The sequence below is a fragment of the Anguilla rostrata genome, chromosome 11 (assembly GCF_018555375.3).
Source record: "Anguilla rostrata isolate EN2019 chromosome 11, ASM1855537v3, whole genome shotgun sequence".
Taxonomy (NCBI): Eukaryota; Metazoa; Chordata; class Actinopteri; order Anguilliformes; family Anguillidae; genus Anguilla; species Anguilla rostrata.
The window spans coordinates 3,834,679-3,853,104 of NC_057943.1; the positions used below are offsets into that span (position 1 = coordinate 3,834,679).

General features: G+C 45.1%; 1 protein-coding gene across 1 annotated transcript in view; it reads left to right on the forward strand.

Annotated features, from left to right (window-relative positions):
• Nucleotides 1–786: 786 nt before the first annotated feature.
• ccdc120a (coiled-coil domain containing 120a) overlaps nt 787–18,426 on the forward strand; it is a 58,822-nt gene continuing 41,182 nt past the window's right edge. The window contains exons 1-2 of the mRNA XM_064300573.1: nt 787–890; nt 1,053–1,940. The gene's annotated coding sequence lies outside the window, so the exon portion shown is untranslated. The remainder of the gene's footprint in view (nt 891–1,052; nt 1,941–18,426) is intronic.

The window sequence follows — 18,426 nt, forward strand, 5'->3', positions numbered from 1 at the left end:
ACATATTCTGTATTGGTTTTAATACAGTACCAAGCTGTTTACATGTTCGTTTTTCCCTGCAGAACTTTGCACTGGTTTACAGTAACAGTGTTCGCTTTTAGTTACTTATTTTATGCTACTTTTTATCTACTTAATTAAATCCTATGAAATATTCATACTACTGGCATCAGTAAGAAACCTCAAATCTTGAGAAAAATGAGAAACTACAAGATAGGCTACCGTACTGTCAAATTGCGCTCACAGCATTTGTCGCGAGCGTCGCCAATATCAAAATGATACCAAATTGCAATTGGCACCATGATTTAAAAAAAAAATAAAAATCTCGGAACTGGAAATGTTACCTTAAGTTTTTAAAAAATGCGGTCCTGAGTCTACTTTTACGGGTCGTGGGGGATCTTTTTTGCGTAACGATGACCATCATCGTGAGGCGTATTATTTCCTAAAGGGGAAATAAACAAGTGTTCAGCCACGGAAGGGTTAACAGTCGAGGGCATGGCAGCGGAATACTGAGCGGGTTGAGGGGACGGGATTGGTTTGGTCCTCCGAGTGCAAAGCCAGGCACTGCTACTGTACGCGCCTAAGTATGTTTGTGAGATATGTGACGGGGGTGGGGATTGTAAAAGCGTGCGCATTTGCGGCGGCTGTGTGTGTGTAGCGTGTATGCGTGTGTATGTTTTTTTTTTTATTAATTAAAAGAGCAGACAATCAAGCTTTACCCGGCTTACTGGGTTAAAATATCACCGTGTATATGCTGAACACATATGTTGATTTCATATTTTCGTTGAGCTCGAGGCTTCTGCGCTGAGGATGCTGAGGACTTCTGGACCAACGTGCACGAGAAACGAGACTGCAGGTCAAACCGAATGGAAACCCCAGCCCTTCACAGAGAAGTAGATAAATGCTGCTACCTAAAACGGGCTACGCACTCCTAATTGAAATTTGTGCTTCGAAAACGGTTGGGATCCGATGTCGCAGAGCAAGACTTTTGATGAAGGTCTTTAAATAACGGAAATTCTAATTCACAAGTTGATTTTTATTTTTTTATTTTTTAGGAATGAGAGCGGATTTTCAAAATCGAGCTACTTGATCTATCAACTGGACATGGTGCTGGAAGCAGAGAATATAGCTATATATTGATGTATATGTGATCTCTATGTACCCGAGGAATACACGCGTGCTCCGATAAGGGCCTCCGGATGCCTTTAAATAAGACAAATCCTTGCACGATTTCCCCCCTCAGATGTCTTAAATAAGGATGTGGAATTCCGTCTTGAGACACAAGACGCAATAAATGATCTTTTTTCAGGTTTCTTCCGTTCTCTCGGACTCGGCTCTGGAGCTAAGAAAAGGGCGCAGCTATTTTCCTTCGCGTTTCAGTCTGGTATTCTGAGTGCGTGCTTTGCTCTCGCATACAGACACGGGCTTCCCAGTTTGTGACTTAATTATCGAAGCTGCTGTTAAACTGACCGGGTTTTGCATGAATGAAAACAGTCAGAATTTCATGCGCTCTTTCCGCCTTTGTGCATTTTAATCAACGTGCCATCAAAATGTTTATGTGGTTATAGCACATCCCCAATCTATGTTTAACGCAAGATCGGCAATACTGCATCACTGGCTGTTTTAAGAGGTTTTTTTTTCAAGAGCAAATTTTATTTTTCTTTGACCCTGGTGCAACATTCGTTTTTGGCCCAAGGTTTTTTTTTATTTGAATTTTTTTACGCTTCCATTTGACATCCATTTGAAGAGGCTTTTGAAACTTGGAGACGCTCTGCTGCGGGAATCGGACATTTATCATTTCGTGTAAACAGGAGAATCCTGGCGAAATTATCCGGAGTTTGCTGCTACCTTGTGCTTGGAGGCTGGTCGCTGGGTCAGCACTGAAGGTTTTCACATTCTCACCACGCAAGGGCTGCGTACAGAGACGGTGCAGGCACAAACAGGTATAGTTCAAAATATGGCATACACTCCAGTCCCTCCCCGTCGTGTGCCATATATTTGTCCGCGTATTGGTGTGCATGCCTGTGAACGAGACGGGGAGAGGGTGTGAGGTGTGACGGTGTATTTTCTTACCTCCGACAGTATGGACGTGTAGGCTATGTGAGTGTTGACTGCAGGAATCTGAATTTGTGTCGTCTTGTTTTTTTTTTGTTGTTTTTTTTGGGGTGGGTGGGTAGGCGGTGGTTCCAAACACTTAATCAATGTGTAGGCATCGGTCACGGTTGTGTGCAAGTTGTTTAGTGGTCGTATCGTGCGCGTGCAATTATGGTGCAAGTGGCAGATTCATCTGCGGTAGCTAATGTGGTTGTGCTATATTTTGACTCCATAGTGGCAAGCCTATTTTTGTAGCAAGGGTGCCCTCGTTGATTGTCTGTGGCAGTGTTTCAAGTTAGGAGGACCCCCACAAATGTGCATTTCATATCTAGTTGGTGACTGCCAGGTTTTTATTTATTTTTCCTATTATAAGCAAATTATTTTGCACGTGTCGTATTCAGATGCTGTAGAGCTACAACCTTTGGTCTCATGGCACGAGGTGCACCTTACCTGACGGGAAATACTCAGTAAAATGTCCAGTGTTAATTTAACTCTGACAGAGTACATATGTTAAATGGGGACCGTATACTCCGTAAGAGTTGATTTAATGCTGAACACATTACTCGGTGTGGCGCTTTATGTCCTCACATGTCTCTGGACTGTTCCCTGTCCTTCTCGCACACAGTATATGACCGAACGTATATGGACACCATTTGGTCTGGGGCTGTTTTTCATGGTTTGGGCTAAGCCCCTTAGTTCCAGTGAAGGCGAATTTTTTATTCTACAGCATCCGATCACATTCTAGATGATTCTCTGCTTCCCCAACAGTTTTGGGGAAGGCCCTTTCCTGTTTCAGCATGACAGTGCCCTCGGGCACACAGGGAGGTCCATATGGAAATGGTTTTGTTGATATCGGTGTGGACGAACTTGACTGGCCTGCACAGAGCTTTGACCCTCAACCACATGCGAAACTTGTGGGATCAATTGGAAAGCCAACTGCGAGCCAGGCCTAATCGCCCCAATCCAGTACCCAACCTCACTAATGCTCTTCTGGCTGAATGGACCCAAATCCCTGCAGCAATGCTCCACCATCTAGTTTAAAGCCTTCCCATAAGAGTGGAGGTTGTTATAGCAGCAACGGGTGGCTCAACTCCATATTAATGCCCATAATTCTGGATGAGATGTTGGATGTCAGGTGTCCACATACTTTGGGCCACATAGTGTGTATTTTCTTAAAAAATAAAAACTCATTCTAGCTCATTTTGTACACCTCTTTCCGTGTTAGGCCTCGCTCTCCTTCAGTATTAAAAGCTATCTGCTGGCTATGCCTTAGCGCTTCGCGGCTTTTCGGCAAATACAGGCATTTGCGGTTATACTTGGGCTCGCTCTTCTCCTCCTTACTTCTTCCTCTTGACTCCTTCGTTCATTTTCCTTCTCCGACTCCTTATTGAAACTGTAATTCTAATGTAATTTGGTAATATCCATCCGTCCAGCCATTATCCATTATCTATACACGCATATCCTGGCCAGGGTCACAGAGGGTGCTGGAGCCTATCCCAGCATGCACTGGGCGAGAGGCAGGAATACACCCCGGACAGGCCGCCAATTTATCGCAGGGCACACACACACCATTCACTCACCATCCAGTCACACACTTATACCCTTGGACAGTTTACAATTACAATGCACCACCGTCCTGCCCATGGAATAGACAGTGAAGTTAAATAATGTATGGTTAATAGAGCAGGTATAACAATTCTGTCTGTGTATAAATAATGAAAACATAAACCTCTGGGGCACTTAATAGCACGCTATTTAATTGATGAGTTTGAACTGAACCGGTTGAACGTTTTGATTTTACACGTTTCATTAACAATGCAAGTCCATCAGTGACTGACGTCAAAATTAAATATTAAAAAAAAAAAAAAAAAAAAAGGAATCGACCAAAGTTCCTGAATCGGCTCCCTCTCGGAAAAACAGTCACTCCGAACAGCGCTGTTCCGCCTCCTGAATTTCGTCCGAGTGAGCGAGGCCGTGCGACGCCCGTGATAGACTCTCTACGTGGCCTGTGCTGGCACCTGCGGTATCTTGCACCTTCCCGTCTCCCCGTGGCTTCTAACATTTTAATTGTGTCTGTTGCCAAGGATACAGCCCATTTTTTTGTGTGTGGAGTTCCTGTGCTTAGATGTGGACTTCCTGCATTATGTTTGGTGATCGGCCCCACCGCTGAAGTGCCAGGGAGGACTGAAACTGGTTGAGAAGTTTCGGGTAAAAAAAAAAAAAAAAAAAAATGTCCCGTACCTACAGTAGAGCAGTGTGAATCATTCAGGGTGGACTGGTGTGGAAGAGGCTTCAGATTTCCCCAGCAGTACTTCCCCTCTCATGCTCTCTCATGTAGGCTTGTGTTTGTGTGTCTGAACGTGTGGCTGCCTACCAAAGTGTTCGGGGTCATCGTTTTCTCCCCCAGGACAAAATGGCGTTTGATTTTATTTTTCATTCTAATGCCATGTCCACTGCGATAGATTGGTGGCCTGTCCAGGGTGTATTCCTGCCTCTCGCCCCAATGCATGCTGGGATAGGCTCCAGCACCCCCATTGCCCTGCCCAGGATAAGCGGGTATAGATAATGGATGGATGGATGGATGCCATGTCCAACGTCTTACTCTATTCACCTTACCTTGCTTGTCTTATTTAACTACTTCATGTCAATGCTGTTAACTAGTATAAACCTATTTAGATTTTTGCCAAATCTGCCAACCCTGTTTTTTGTTATTATACGAAATATACACAACATATTACCATACATTTACATAAATCTTTTAACTATCATTACCATTCAGAATGTTGCATTAAAAACTGAAACACTACTTTAAATTTGCAATCGTACAGAATGGGAAATGCCATATTACCTTCTTATTTAACTTAACTCTGAAAACTATACTACGTACATTGAGAAAAATTTTAACTAGACATTTCTCTTTTCAGTCATATCTATGATGTTGTGTATTGTCATTTACTATACCGTCAATCATCAGTAACATACTGTATTAGAGTGTTGTTGCAACACGACACAGCTACTACAGGAAATAGTGTCAGTGCAACATTGGAAAGTGTGTTCAGTGGGGAAAAAAGTGTTCAGTGGCACACAGAGTAGATGTATGAGGATGTGGAGCGAATGCAGAGGGTCTATTTAGGGTGCTGTTCACACGTTGGCTCAGGGTGGGGTGGGGTGGGGTGGGGTGGGGGGGACCAGTTGAGCACCACAGAGAATGCTGGGAAAATCTCCTTCAGCCTTTTTTTTTTTTATTGCAGCCATGACCCTTCTTGTCTTTTTATAGGACAGCGGTGTTGGGGTGGGCGGGGCTCACCCAGGAGTCCTAAAGGCACTTTCACTCTCAAATTAAAGATGTGCACAAAGCCACAGTTATATAAAAAAAGAAGAAGAAGAAGAAGAAGAAAAAGAAATATAAAGAGCGAAAGTGATGAAACAAGCAAGTTGAGAGGGGAAACGGGGGGAAGATGATTTAGTAGTTGGTGGCGGGCGCAGTCAGCTGGAGATATGGAGGGATGGGAAAAAGGAAAGTGGATGAGAGAGAGAGAGAGGGAGAAAGTGTGCAGTTCTGAGTATAATTAGGACAGCCTCTGCTTCCAGTTTCTAATTAGACATTCAGGGCAGTGCACGCACTGCCACTAGAGGCTTGGTGTGAATATTTTAATCAGAGCCTAAATCAAAGTCTTTTTTTTTTTTTTTTTTACTACCCCCTCCCCTGTCTTGCTCTCTCTCTCTCTTTCTCAGGCATGTGGGACAGGGTGTGCATTTGAGAGAATGTGGGACGCTGTGCGCATAGCGCAGTCTCTCCCTCTTTTTAACGTAGCGCAGTCAAGGTGTCAAACACAGGTTTTTTTTCCTCTCTCTCTGCGGTGACTGTGAGGCGCTGTGTGTGTATCTCGTAGTGCTGACAACACAAGCTTCCACTTATAGAACTCGCAGTCCCCCTCTCCACTAGTCTCTTTCTCAGGGAAACTCACCAGAACACTGGCGCCAGTGCATTGTGACATCACACTGAAACAATAAGCGCGTTCAGAACCTCTTTATCATTTTGCCTTCTGATATTTGTCTAGATTTGCTGATGGTCTTAAGCTGGTTGATGATTAACCCTTTGAAGAGCAGGTTTTTTGGAATGTTTTTTTTTTCAGCATTAGTCCAGTGTTCTAGAACTCCATTGCTCTCAATTACCAGTATTATTATGTTAACAATAGAATGTTAGAATGTTCGGTTAAGAACATTCTAATCACTCATCTGTGGTCTTACACCTTACACCTTAAAGGGTTAATTTATCTAGCCGTATATCCAAATAAGTGAACAGTTCAAGAAGGTTTAGTTGCTGAATAGTGAGAAGGTATGGACAGTTAACTGGCTAAATGCTGTTTATTGTATTTTTATGAATTAATTTCTGCTTTACAATACAAAGAACTTCAACTGCTTTTTGATGTGCCAGTCAAAATAATTTATTCTGCAGGTGTGCTGCCTTTGTGTCTTCAGCAATGGAATGTTCAGTTAAGAACAGTCTAATCTCATATTTGTGATCTTAAACCTTAAAGGGTTAAAGTTGGAAAGAGTCTATGAAGGACACTTATAAAGTAACAAGCCTGACATTTACTGTCTGAAATCATGTATTATTCAGGTGATTTTGGTTATGAAAAATGTAAAAGATAACAAGAAAATTCATTGTTCTACCAAACTATCCTCAATGCTATAAATATTAAAGCTGTTTTTTTTAAATCTGTCAGTTAAAAGAAATTTATTTTAAATGATTCAGTTGTCTTGGCTGATAGTTGACTGAGGCATTGGCTGGAGAGGACGATCTGGAACATCCAATGGCGCCTTCAGCTCCTCCGTTAGAATGGTTGAGCTGGGCGTAAGGGAGGTGCACTCTGAGAGAGGTAACAGGTAACTCAGGTGTGCCTGTGGTCATGGGCGGCGCCAGCGATTTCGGGGCCCCATGAAAAGATCTCGTATTGGGCCCCATCATCCCAGGTCACCCCATCCCTGCACAATTATTTGAGGACCCCTTTTCAGTCAGGCTCTTATTATCACCCACCCCCCCCCCCCCCCCATGCAGCATTGCTGCCAGTGGTTAGCTGCCTACCATTTTCCAATGAATGTTTGACTCTGGCTGTTGTACACCATTATATAGAGTACTTACAGTGGGCTATATGTAATATAAGGACTTCTCTGTATTTATAGTTTGCAAATGAGTGCACTTTTACACAAATTTATGTATCTTTGTACAGTAGGATTTGCCTTTCATACAGTAGATGAAATACAAAATCTTTTAACTACACAATGCTAAAATAAAAACACATGGACCCTGTGAAATATTGAAAACTGAAAAGCAAATAGTTCCCATGCTTTCTAAAGACCAGTAAATATACCTATGACCTGGTTTGGTAGAGGTATGTTAATAAGAACCAGGTCTCAACTGTTTTGAAACAGGTTGTTCCCAGAAAGTAGGAAAAAGCTAGTTTATAACTCAGGAAAGAAAGGGAAAGCCAGACTTAAAATGTGTTGTTCTAGTTGATTAAATGTGCCTGTGTGACTCCAAAAAATGTTTTGATGTAAAGTATAAAGTAATACTGACTCAACATGGCACAGAACAACATCAGGAAGTGATTTATGGTCCTGTGGTGTTATGTGTGAATAAGACATTCTGAATGATCTCCCTAGTATACTTTTGGACTGAGAGCAGGCAGGTATGCCTTTGCACTGCAAATAGAAAACTCAGTGTTTTCAACCCTGATTTGGGGGGTGTGAACCAGGCTAACACAATTTGATCTGGTTTTCCGTTGAAATACTTGTCAAGCTCCCGATGTGAAATTAAACCGCTTCAAACTGAACGTTCCTTTGAAACCGATAATAGATAGAACAAATTGAACCTGATCTTTATGTGACAGGCTAAGCCTTTGGTCTTTGTTATGAGCACCTATTTATTTAATGATCTTTGTTTGAATTATTGATTTTATTTTCCCTGATACTTGACGCATTCCTTTTGAAAGCAATTTGCTCTCAGGAAAGCGTAACTTGCTCTGGTGAATCACAGTCTGCTGTTTGTTGACGTGGCATCATAACTGCTTCCAGACCATTTCTGGCCCAGAATAGTCGGACCTCTTCAGTTCTTGGAAAGGACACCGTCACAAAGCACTGCTTGCAGCTGGACATAGCGCTGACTGACCAGTAGAGGGCACTCTTTCCTCAATTCCCTCAAGTGCGGCGAGGGGGACACTGTGCGATGGGAGGCGTGTACCGTAGCCTAAATTTAGAAGCACTGAGGTTCTGCCACGAGAGACTGCCACTTTTTGTAGAAAACTAACTTCTGACAACATTACAAAATCGCTCATTTAATTCTCCACTTTAACTGTCTAACCTGCCCATTGTGTTGAAGGATGTGGGTCCTAATGGCTGTCATGCTTCACTCAAGTGGATGCTTAATGTCTGTTGTGATATGGTGAGGTGCTCTCTTTATGATACATTGCGTGATGGCATTTAGCAGATGCTCTTATCCAAAGCGACTTACACAGACTATATTTCTGCATATTAGACATTTATACAGCAGGATATTTTTAACTGAAGCAATTTGGGTAAAGTGCCTTGACCAAGGGCAGCTCGCATGGTCTGATCTTTGATAGAAACGTTGAATACAGATCTTTTCCGAGTAAACATTGGAAACCTTTTATGTGTCAGAATAGATGGATGTGAGATGGATGCCGCTACTCCGTGAGCCGAGGCTAAGCTGTCGGGCAGAGCAGTTTCCCGCTCTTTTCCTATCTGAACTCCGCACCTGGTCCCGCGTGCGGTTGGCCTTTTCCTTTCCACCGTCGAAGGACAGGACGGGAAGTGAACGTCGCCATGGCGATCACGGGACAGCGTAATTGTAGCCCGGCGCTGAGCTCTGCCGGGCGATCAGCCGTAATTACAGCCTTGCTGAGCGCTTAAAGACGCGCCGCTGTTGTGCTTTTTTAACGGACCCGGTTCTCACAGGTCAGGCCGCCGCGACGCCCTGACCCGAGGCTGTTATTAGTGAGCGTTTCTGTCTGGGAGAGGCACGCGGAGTGCTTCCTTCTTTGCATTGTGTTCAGAGTTTGTCACGTGCTGAGTTTGCCGTTTTGGAAGAGGCTCAAGCAGTGTGCAGGTCTGTGTGATTTTAAATGCAATGAATTGCTTTTCAGTGATGAGTACTGTGATGAGTCAGCTGTTTACGGTGATACTCTTCAACAGATTGCGTTTTTGGGAGCCGCAGTTGCTTGGTTATCTCGAGTGGTTTTAATTTTAAATGCCATTGCCTTGTATGCTCAAAATTGTGCATTCTTATTCTATGAACGTTATTCTATGAATATGTTGGCAAATACATCGACTTGTATGGAGGAATTGTGAATTTTTTGTTATCACCTCCATGCAGTTTTGGGAGTGTAGTAATGACAGATACGCAAACATGTTTATTTTTGGACTGCATGTAGACTCATGATTCCATAATACGATGTATGCCTTCTGTATTCTGCTCTCTTTGATTTGATTGGTTCACTCATTAAAAACCCTGCAAAAATAATCCTTTCGAGCAAAAGATTTCTCGTGTGCTGACAGATTCATATCATTAAATGCGGTTAGTGGGAAATGACTGAAGAAACGGTATCGAGATCTCCAGAGGAACCTGTTGAGTGCAACCAACTGATTGGACCAGAGAGTCACAAAATGGTTCCAATGCGTCGCCGAAGGGTGGGCGCGTCTCTTGTCGAGAGGTTTGAGCTTCCTTGGCAAACGCTGTGGAAGGGAAGGTGGAGATTGAACCTTCCGGAAGGTTCTAGTGCCTTCGTCGAGCCCCCCTCCTCAGTGTGAGTGAACACACACAATGCATAAGAGTGAGTGGCGGTTGGATATTTATGCATTCATGCGCCCAGCTCCCCAACGCCATTTGTTAACACGGGCTTGACCTTGGCGGCTCGGTCGAGACATCTGGATCCGAGTCACTCATCCAAATTACGTACGGATGGACCGACCCCCCCCCCGCCACTCCACTAACCCCCCACACCCCCCATCCGACAGTGCCCCAGGGGTGAAAGGTTATTGGCTGTTCTATCAGCGCTGCCTGCCCTGCGATATGCCACTATTTTTAGCAGGGGATTTTCCACATTGTTGCCATGCGATGGTTGCCTCTGCTTTTCACTGTCTTGTCAGTTTTTTTTCCTCCTCCTCCTCCTCCTCCTCCTCCTCCTCCCCTAGTGTTGTTTCTCCTCTTTGTGAGCCGTCGAGCGCAATCGGGAGCTTTGGCGTTAGCGTAGAGAGAGAGAGAGAGAGAGAGAGAGAACTCGAACCGTGACAGATCTCGCCGCTTCGCTCAGGCAGAAAAAATTAGGTCATGTTTTGAAGCAAACACCTAGAGAATGGGAGAGTGAGAGAGAGAGCGAGAGACAGACAGAGAGAGAGGGAGAGAGAGAGAGAGAGCGAGACAGTCAGAAAGCCTGGAGTCAGAACATTCCGGAGTAGATTTGTTGGTTGTTATTGTTCTTTCGTTCGTGTGGAGCTATGATGAGATGTGTATATCGCACCAGTGAAAGCGATCTGGTGAGACAGTGGGGATGATCAAGAGAGGAGGCTGGTTGAAGGGTTATGGTGAGCCACAAAAGACTGTGGCTAGATCCTTACCTGTGCAATGAAGCATCATTCCACCATGCTTTAAAGCATTTTATTCGATGTTTGTGTATTGACATGCTAAGGTGAGATTTAGCTATTACCAGTAGGATGCTTATTTTCACATCTAGCATAGCTTGGATATAGATGGAAAAGGTATGGCCTTATCCTACTGACTCACACTGAATGAGCTAGTGCCAGCTAGCGCCAGACGTTCTCACAGTGTTGCTGCAATGTAGTGGCAGCGTCATAACGTTGACAGAACATTCCAGTAACATTGCGAAAACATTACGCGTTTGGCTGGGAATGTGCTACCTGCCACTGAGGACCAAGCGCAGAAGCCCCAAGCCAGTTTTAAACGGAGCCTATTTTAGTTTCTGCTCGGTCTAGACGTCTGTGAGCGGTGAGCTGCGAGCGGTGAGCTGTGAGCGGTGAGCTGAGCACGCGGTGAATACTGCGCTCATCACCCCGTCTGCCGAGGGTGACGGAGTAAAAGCCCGGTCGAATGACCCGGCCCTGACCCCTAGCCAAAATGGCTTCCTCTCAGTCCAGTGCTTACCACACAGACTTATCTTGCGTGAGTTAAAGGCTGACGTGTCTTGCTTTTCTACACACACACACACACAGGACAAATCCAGTCATCACGGACAAACACGTGCGACCGGTTTCTTTTGGGAAAACACAGCTCCTCTTATCTAATCTCCGGAAAGTGCTGTTTATCCGTCATGTTCAATGGTGACATCCGCCAAACAAGCTGCGGTAATTATGTTAGCGATATAAGCCAGACAGCCTATGGTAATATCTTTGTCAATAATAATGATTGTGCTTTATTTTATAAAGGTCACCTTTATGCAGGGTGAAAGGTTGCTGTTGATTTTACATATTATGGTTGTGTGTAAGGGAAATGAAGATGGTCGTTTAGAATCCACGTTTAGAAATCAGTTTATTTACAAGTTTTTTAAAAATGTGACGCAGTCAGGCAGGGTGAAAGAGAAGACAAATAGTGGCTTTAAAGGGAAAGATTGTGTGAACCTTTTTCACTATGATTTTCCTTTCTGTTTTATCCAGCAGTTTGCTCCTAGTGCAGTCTGTTACCAAGGGATTTCAGTCAGTTCCTGTTTGTCACCAGTGAGGGCGCTGTTTACCTCCGTCTGCCATTTCCATGCGCGCATACTTTTCGTCTCCACTACCATGGTACTGCCTTTTGACTTTTAGTGAAAACTTAGGATCTGTGGCATGGAAATGAACAACGTTGCCAGCAACCAGGTTGCAACTATTTCAGCTAAGTTCTGTTGGAACAGAAAACTTCCCAGGTCGGGCAAAATGGCAGCTGTGTGTGGTGTTGAAATGAATCATTAATGTACTGGCTGTTTTTAGTCATTGACTTTAAATTGCTGAAATTCAACACTTGCAGTTTGGTTGGAAAATACCAATTAATTATAAGTTTTCAAAGAAGATTAAGCCATATTCTGTGAGCTCACTGAGTTCATCCTGAAGTTCAAACATATTTTTTTTAAGTGACTGCATATATAAAAGCAAGTAAAAGACTAAATTTCAGTTACTGAAAATTAGCTCTGTGGATAAGGGCCAAATGAGACCATATTTACTGCATAATATATATTTCTGCCTATCTGGATTATACTGTTGATATATTAATAGTTTGTCTCTCCTTTTATATCATAACATCTTATTTCTATAGGATATGATGGGTTCACAAATTAACACCATTAAAGTCCCCATTATTCTGCAGACCCTACTGCAGATATGCTAATGGGATGTGATATTAAAATGATTTCGCCCCTAATTTGTCAAGCCATTTCTCATTGTGTTATGCGATCACAGTTGGCCTCTCTTGCTCAATGCTCAGTGCTCAGTGGTTTATCAGCTGATATTATGGATTTGTGCTGGTAATGGGGGGTGGGGACTTAAAAACAATGATTAAAATTATGTCTTAACCCTCCTGTTCTGTTCATTTTTTAGGTGTTCCTGGGTGATATAAACATACAGAGGGGGTTTGCAAATACATGAAATGAACCATTTTCATTTAGAATGTTGATTACACTAATTAAGGCCAGTAGAAGAAGTTTCATACTGAAAAAATAATTTTAAGTATTTTTCCTAGATTTTCAAACTTTAAAAAGGGTCAATTTGACCCGCAACATAACAGGAGGGTTAAGTGTCTAATGTTTGGCTCATTTCATATCGATTTTAAAATGATTTCGTTTAACTGCATTCATTACCACTGTCAAGAAGGGAGACACCGTTCCTCTGTAAACAAAACAAGATGCGACATCTGGAAAAAACACTCAGAAGAACAGGAAAACCTTTATGACCTTGTGTCTGTGGTCTGATGCTTAAGACGGACAGCAGCAGGTGCGGGGATTGAGTTGGCAGGACAGCAGCTGTTTAACTCAGAATTTTCCAAAAAATATTTGTTTGAGGTAGAAATACATCTATTTAGGCTTGTTCTACAGTAGTTTTCTGTGGAGGTGTGTACGCTGCTTGCTCTCTCGCATTCCGCGGATTTTCACTTAAATGAAATTCCACCCAAATTCCGGGCCCGTGGTTTGGGAATCCCGTCGGATTCTTCCGCCGGGAAGCGGGAATTTCACGCTCGTCGAACGCGCTGGAGCGGGACGGCGGAGGAACAGGTGGATGGTTGCCGGGGGGGGATGACAGAAGGTCGCCGTGGTGAAATCCGATCCTGTTTTTTTCGGAGTTGGAGCGTTGCGACCCCTGTCCTTTCCTGCTGTACTCCCTCCACCTATGGACAGCGGAGAAGAGTGCAGTAGACACGCCCCTTTCGTGCATCCAGCGCGTTTGCATGAACAATTCCAGGAACAGCCAGAGGATGGGCAATCGGGCTGGACTCACAGATTGCGCATTTAGTGATCTCTCATTCAAGGGCTTACGTTGCCTTCCTGTACCCAAACTGTAGTGTCTAATTTGGGCATTTTAGCTGCATTTTAAACAGTTTTTTTGGTGTGTGTGAATGTCCAAAGACCATAAAGCCAGAAGTGGAGATAAAACACACTTCTTTCGCAAAGCTGTCTGGGCCCACTGAAGCCCAGTTATTTGATTACTAACTTCAGATCTGATTCTTTAGGCCTTTTTTTTTTACATGTTGTTTTTCTTCCTTTACATCACGATAGCTCTAAATCTGATCAAGCATTTCTACTCTCGGTTTCTGAACGTCCACGTGTTCAAAGCATGGCCACTCGGTGGACCCATAATGCCTTGGTGTTGCAGGGAAGAGTGAAGGATGGGAAGGAAGTATGTGAGTCTTTCGATGAGTTTGGAGGAGGAAGGTGTTTTGCTAAAGACATCGCGTACTTCTTTTCAAAAACAGATCATACCGTTTCCACAGCACAGTGCATGGATGACTGGGCTTCTTTGCAGTTTAAAAGTCTGTATGCATAATGGACACCTATGTTTTTTACATTTTTACTTTTTTTTTCTTTTTTTTTTTACCAATTCTCCTATCGCACCTGGAGGTTGTTTACACAGTGGGGTCACCGCAGAAGAGACGCCCACCACAGCACTCTTGTTTGATTATTTTTCTAGTTTTCTGTGGCCTGATTTTCTCTTCTTGACCTCAGCGAGCAGAGGAGTGACTCAGCGCCGTGCGGGCGTTGGGTTTAGCTCGATAAACTTGAGACAAAAGCCGGTGGACCTTGGGCCTGAACCCCCTATTGATCCGATTGTAAATCTGGTGCACTCTTCTGTTTGCACATACCACCACTTACCCCCGGTGCTGCCCGTCCTCTCGCTGTTCACACAAATCAGGGTGTCTACTGAGCTGCCATTTTAGGAGCATTTGCTCCTGAAAATCGATGTGTGCTAACTGGGGGAAAAAAATAATTAAGGAGCACGTCTACTAATTGGGATGCATTAGTGTGCTCCTAAAATTTTCTAGTTAGGAGCACATGCGCTCCTTTGGGGGAAACAAATGTTGGCGTAGAGCTCTGCGAACCACCGAGACTAAAACAGATATGACTGTGGACCCATGATGTCAACCGTCAATCTTTTCTCTTCTAAATGAACAAACGGCAGACCGCTACTACGCGTCAGCTCACGCGTCTGCTCCGTTCCGAAGACGTTGGCGTTGTTGTCGGGAAAAGGTAAAACGCGGGTGGGGGGGGGGAGGAAAAGAAAAAAAAAAAAAGAAGAGTTGCGGTAACTCCGACGAGGTGTTATTGCCGGGGAATGTTATGTGCGAAGGCGGATGATTGGCTGGACGAGCTCCCCCGTCGCGGGCGTGCGGACACACGCCGCGGGGCCTCGCCGTTACCCCGGGCGAGGAATCTCTCCCGCGTCTGCGCGTAGCGCCCCGTCGGCGCGTGCTGAGTCATCACCGCGGGAGAGGCGAGCGGCGGAGAAACGGCCTCTTATTATTATTATCGTTTTTTTTTTTTTAGCCGTCTTCGCATGAAAGGCTTTTTAAACGATGTAGCATTTTTCCCCCCCCCTCCTCTTCTTGTATCTGTGCTGGTCACTTGATAACATCAGACAACCCCCCCCCTGCACACACCCACCCCCCCCCAACCCCCCAGGAGCCCAGAAAAAGCCTCCTCAGACGCTGTCACAAATAAGAGGAGCAGGTCCCAACAAGCCTGCGAATCCAGCTGGCGGTACTCTGGGTTATTCTGCCCGTCCCAGCCCCCACTCCTCGGACTGCGAAGCTTCCACGCTTCCACACAGGCAGAGCACGTGCTACCATTACAGCGAGGGCCCGGTCCTCTGCTCATCTTTCATAGATCCGCGAGGGGGTTCCTGTGCATGATTCCGTCCAGTCATTTATCACTGAACCCATCTGCCAAGAGTAGATTATTTTTTTGTTTTGTTTTTTGTTTTGTTTTTCCCAACGTTCAAAGTCAGTGTTCTCAAACTCCACGGCTTTTAAATTTGCCAGTAGTGATTGTTACATGAACATTAGTGCAATGTTCACTTAAGAGCATTCTAATTACATATTTTCACACAAGTTATTTTACTCATATTTTACTCCAAATCTTTAACACGTTAATGGGTTGATAAGAGTCTTATGATCTTTTCCTGGTTTAATCATTTGGTCATTTAAAGTGGCCTGCAGAAAATGAAGGGACCCATTGGCTCTGGAAAAAGGGGGAGTGGTCTATACCCGACGCTGTGCAATGCAGTCAGGCTTACTGTTGATCACATGTTGTGTAATAACACGTTTAGGACATGGCAGAGTGCGGGAAACACGTGAATGTAGCTGCAGTTCCTACGGTAACCATTTATGGCTTGTCTCACCCATTCATTGGCTGAGGGTTTCCAGCAAGTTGTTAAATGTGGAGATGAGATGGGAAATGTTTAAAGTGCAGGTATTCATGAGAGGAATGAACATTCTATGGAGAGCATTAAAAGAGCGTTGCCGTTTTTTTTTTGGACACCCTCCGGTCCTGTCCCGGCCTGGCAGCCTTTTCGCGAGGCACTGTACCCGAGAGAGGGAAACCAGGCCTTGTGCGCGAGAGTTATCTTCGTGGAACGGCTCGGCTGTTGCGAGACGACACTTGTGGCGGTGAGGGGGGTGGGGAGACAGCTGTGTTTGGGTTTCCGCACTGTACACGGGCCCCCCCCCCGCGCCCACGCCCCCCCCCCCCGCACCCGCAGCCCGCTATCGCGATGGCTCGTCTCAGCGAGGCGAGCGCTGCCGTTTGAAGTCTCTTTCCGAGGCCTGCCTCAGACTCGCCGTCCCATTCAGCCCGAGTCTTTCAGCCAATCACAGACAGGCAGACAGACAGACAGGCAGGCAGGCAGGCAGACAGGCAGGCAGCCAGACAGACAGACAGACAGGCAGGCAGGCAGGCAGGCAGACAGACAGACAGACAGACAGTCAGGCAGGCAGGCAGGCAGACAGACAGACAGACAGACAGACAGACAGACAGACAGTCAGGCAGGCAGGCAGGCAGACAGACAGGCAGGCAGGCAGGCAGACAGACAGACACGGCGCACAGACAGACGCAGCAGACAGGCAGACGCACTCACGACAGCGCGCGTTGACAGTCTTCAGCTGCAGATGCACCAGCAGCTTTAGCATACAGACAGGCAGACAGACAGACACACAGACAGACAGTCAGACAGACAGACAGACAGACAGACAGACAGACAGACAGACAGACAGACAGACAGACAGACAGACAGACAGACAGACAGACAGACAGCGCATGAAATAATAAGGAGGACGGCCGGCTAAGATAAACACGCGCCGCTGAGAAGAAATAAAAAACCGCGCAGGATGTTAGAGAGCTGAGAAACGGTGTTACGCAAACAGAGTGCGCGCGGGAGAAAAGTCCTCCGCACCGCGGTGGTGACAACCGGGGTCCCGCGGAGTGTGGGTCCCCACCGGCACCAAGCACCCCTCAGCGGCAGGATGAACTGAGAGAGAGAGGGAGAGGGAGGGAGAGATAGAGAGAGAAAGAGATAGAGAGGGGGAGAGAGAAAGAGATAGAGAGGGGGGAGAGAGAGAGAGAGAGAGAAGGAGAGAGAGGGAGGGAGGGGGAGAGAGAGATAGAGGTGGGGGGGGGGACCCCGGCTTGCGCGTCTCCCTCTCCGGGGCCCGAGCTCACGCGCCTCTCCCCCTCTCCCCCTCTCAAAGGCGCTTTCATCTTCTCGCTGCGCGTTTGATCTCCCCCCCGTCCATGAATATAAATATATGTATGATGCCGCCTCTCTTCTGTGGATCCGGAGGGCGAGGGAGAACGCACAAAGCGGGGCGGGAAAAAGAGAGAAGTGGTGTAGCTCATCAGCTGTGACACTTTTTTAAAAAATCGGGATTAAAACCCTCTCGTGTCACGGGCGTAGAGTCAAACGTGTGGCGCAGTGTAGCGCCGCACATTCAGATGCAAAATTAAAGGAATAATTCTGTAATAATTGCACTATAAAACATTTGCTGGTGGCAGAGTGTGCATGTTGGTCTTTGCATAAAATGATATCAGACAAGAACTGGCATAGCTGGTTATTTCAGCCGTTATTTAAACATAGGCGAATAGTGTACGAATAATATACGAATAGTGTATTTATTTTAATATGCCATACTGGTATATTACTTTAACAGAAATTGTTGTTTATATTTGTGGTTACCCTTTTATATGGAATTACATGTTTTATATGGAATTATTGTGCGAATGTATTCATATACATGCATTACATCTATTTTATTAGTTTCTATGAGTATGGTATCTATTATATTATCCATAATTGATATTTCTGGCATATATGTCATGTGTTGATAGGTACTGACTAATTAAAATCCCTACATAGGAGTGTATTGCTTTAAGACGGTGCTAACCAACCCTGTTCCTGGAGATCTACAGTCCTGTTGGTTTCATTTCAACTCTTAACAAAGCGCACCTCATTCAACAGCCAGAGATCTCCTTGAGCTGCTAATCAGTGGAATAAGGCGTGCCAAATTAGGGTTTGAAATGAAAACCTACGGGTCGGTAGATCTCCTGGAACAGGATTGGTTACCACTGCTTTCAGATATATATTTTATTTTTTCTCAAGGGGTCGTTTCCAAAGTGTCAGACAAATAACTGTATGGAAAGGAGGATGAGATAAAGGAGGGGGAGGAGTGTCGGAAAGCAGTCGTAAGGTGGAAGTGTGAAGTGATGGATGCGTGTTAAGGAAATGGAGGGAGGCGAGTTCTGATGACTGTGGGCCAGTCATTCATCCCCCGGGTAACCGGGTCACGGT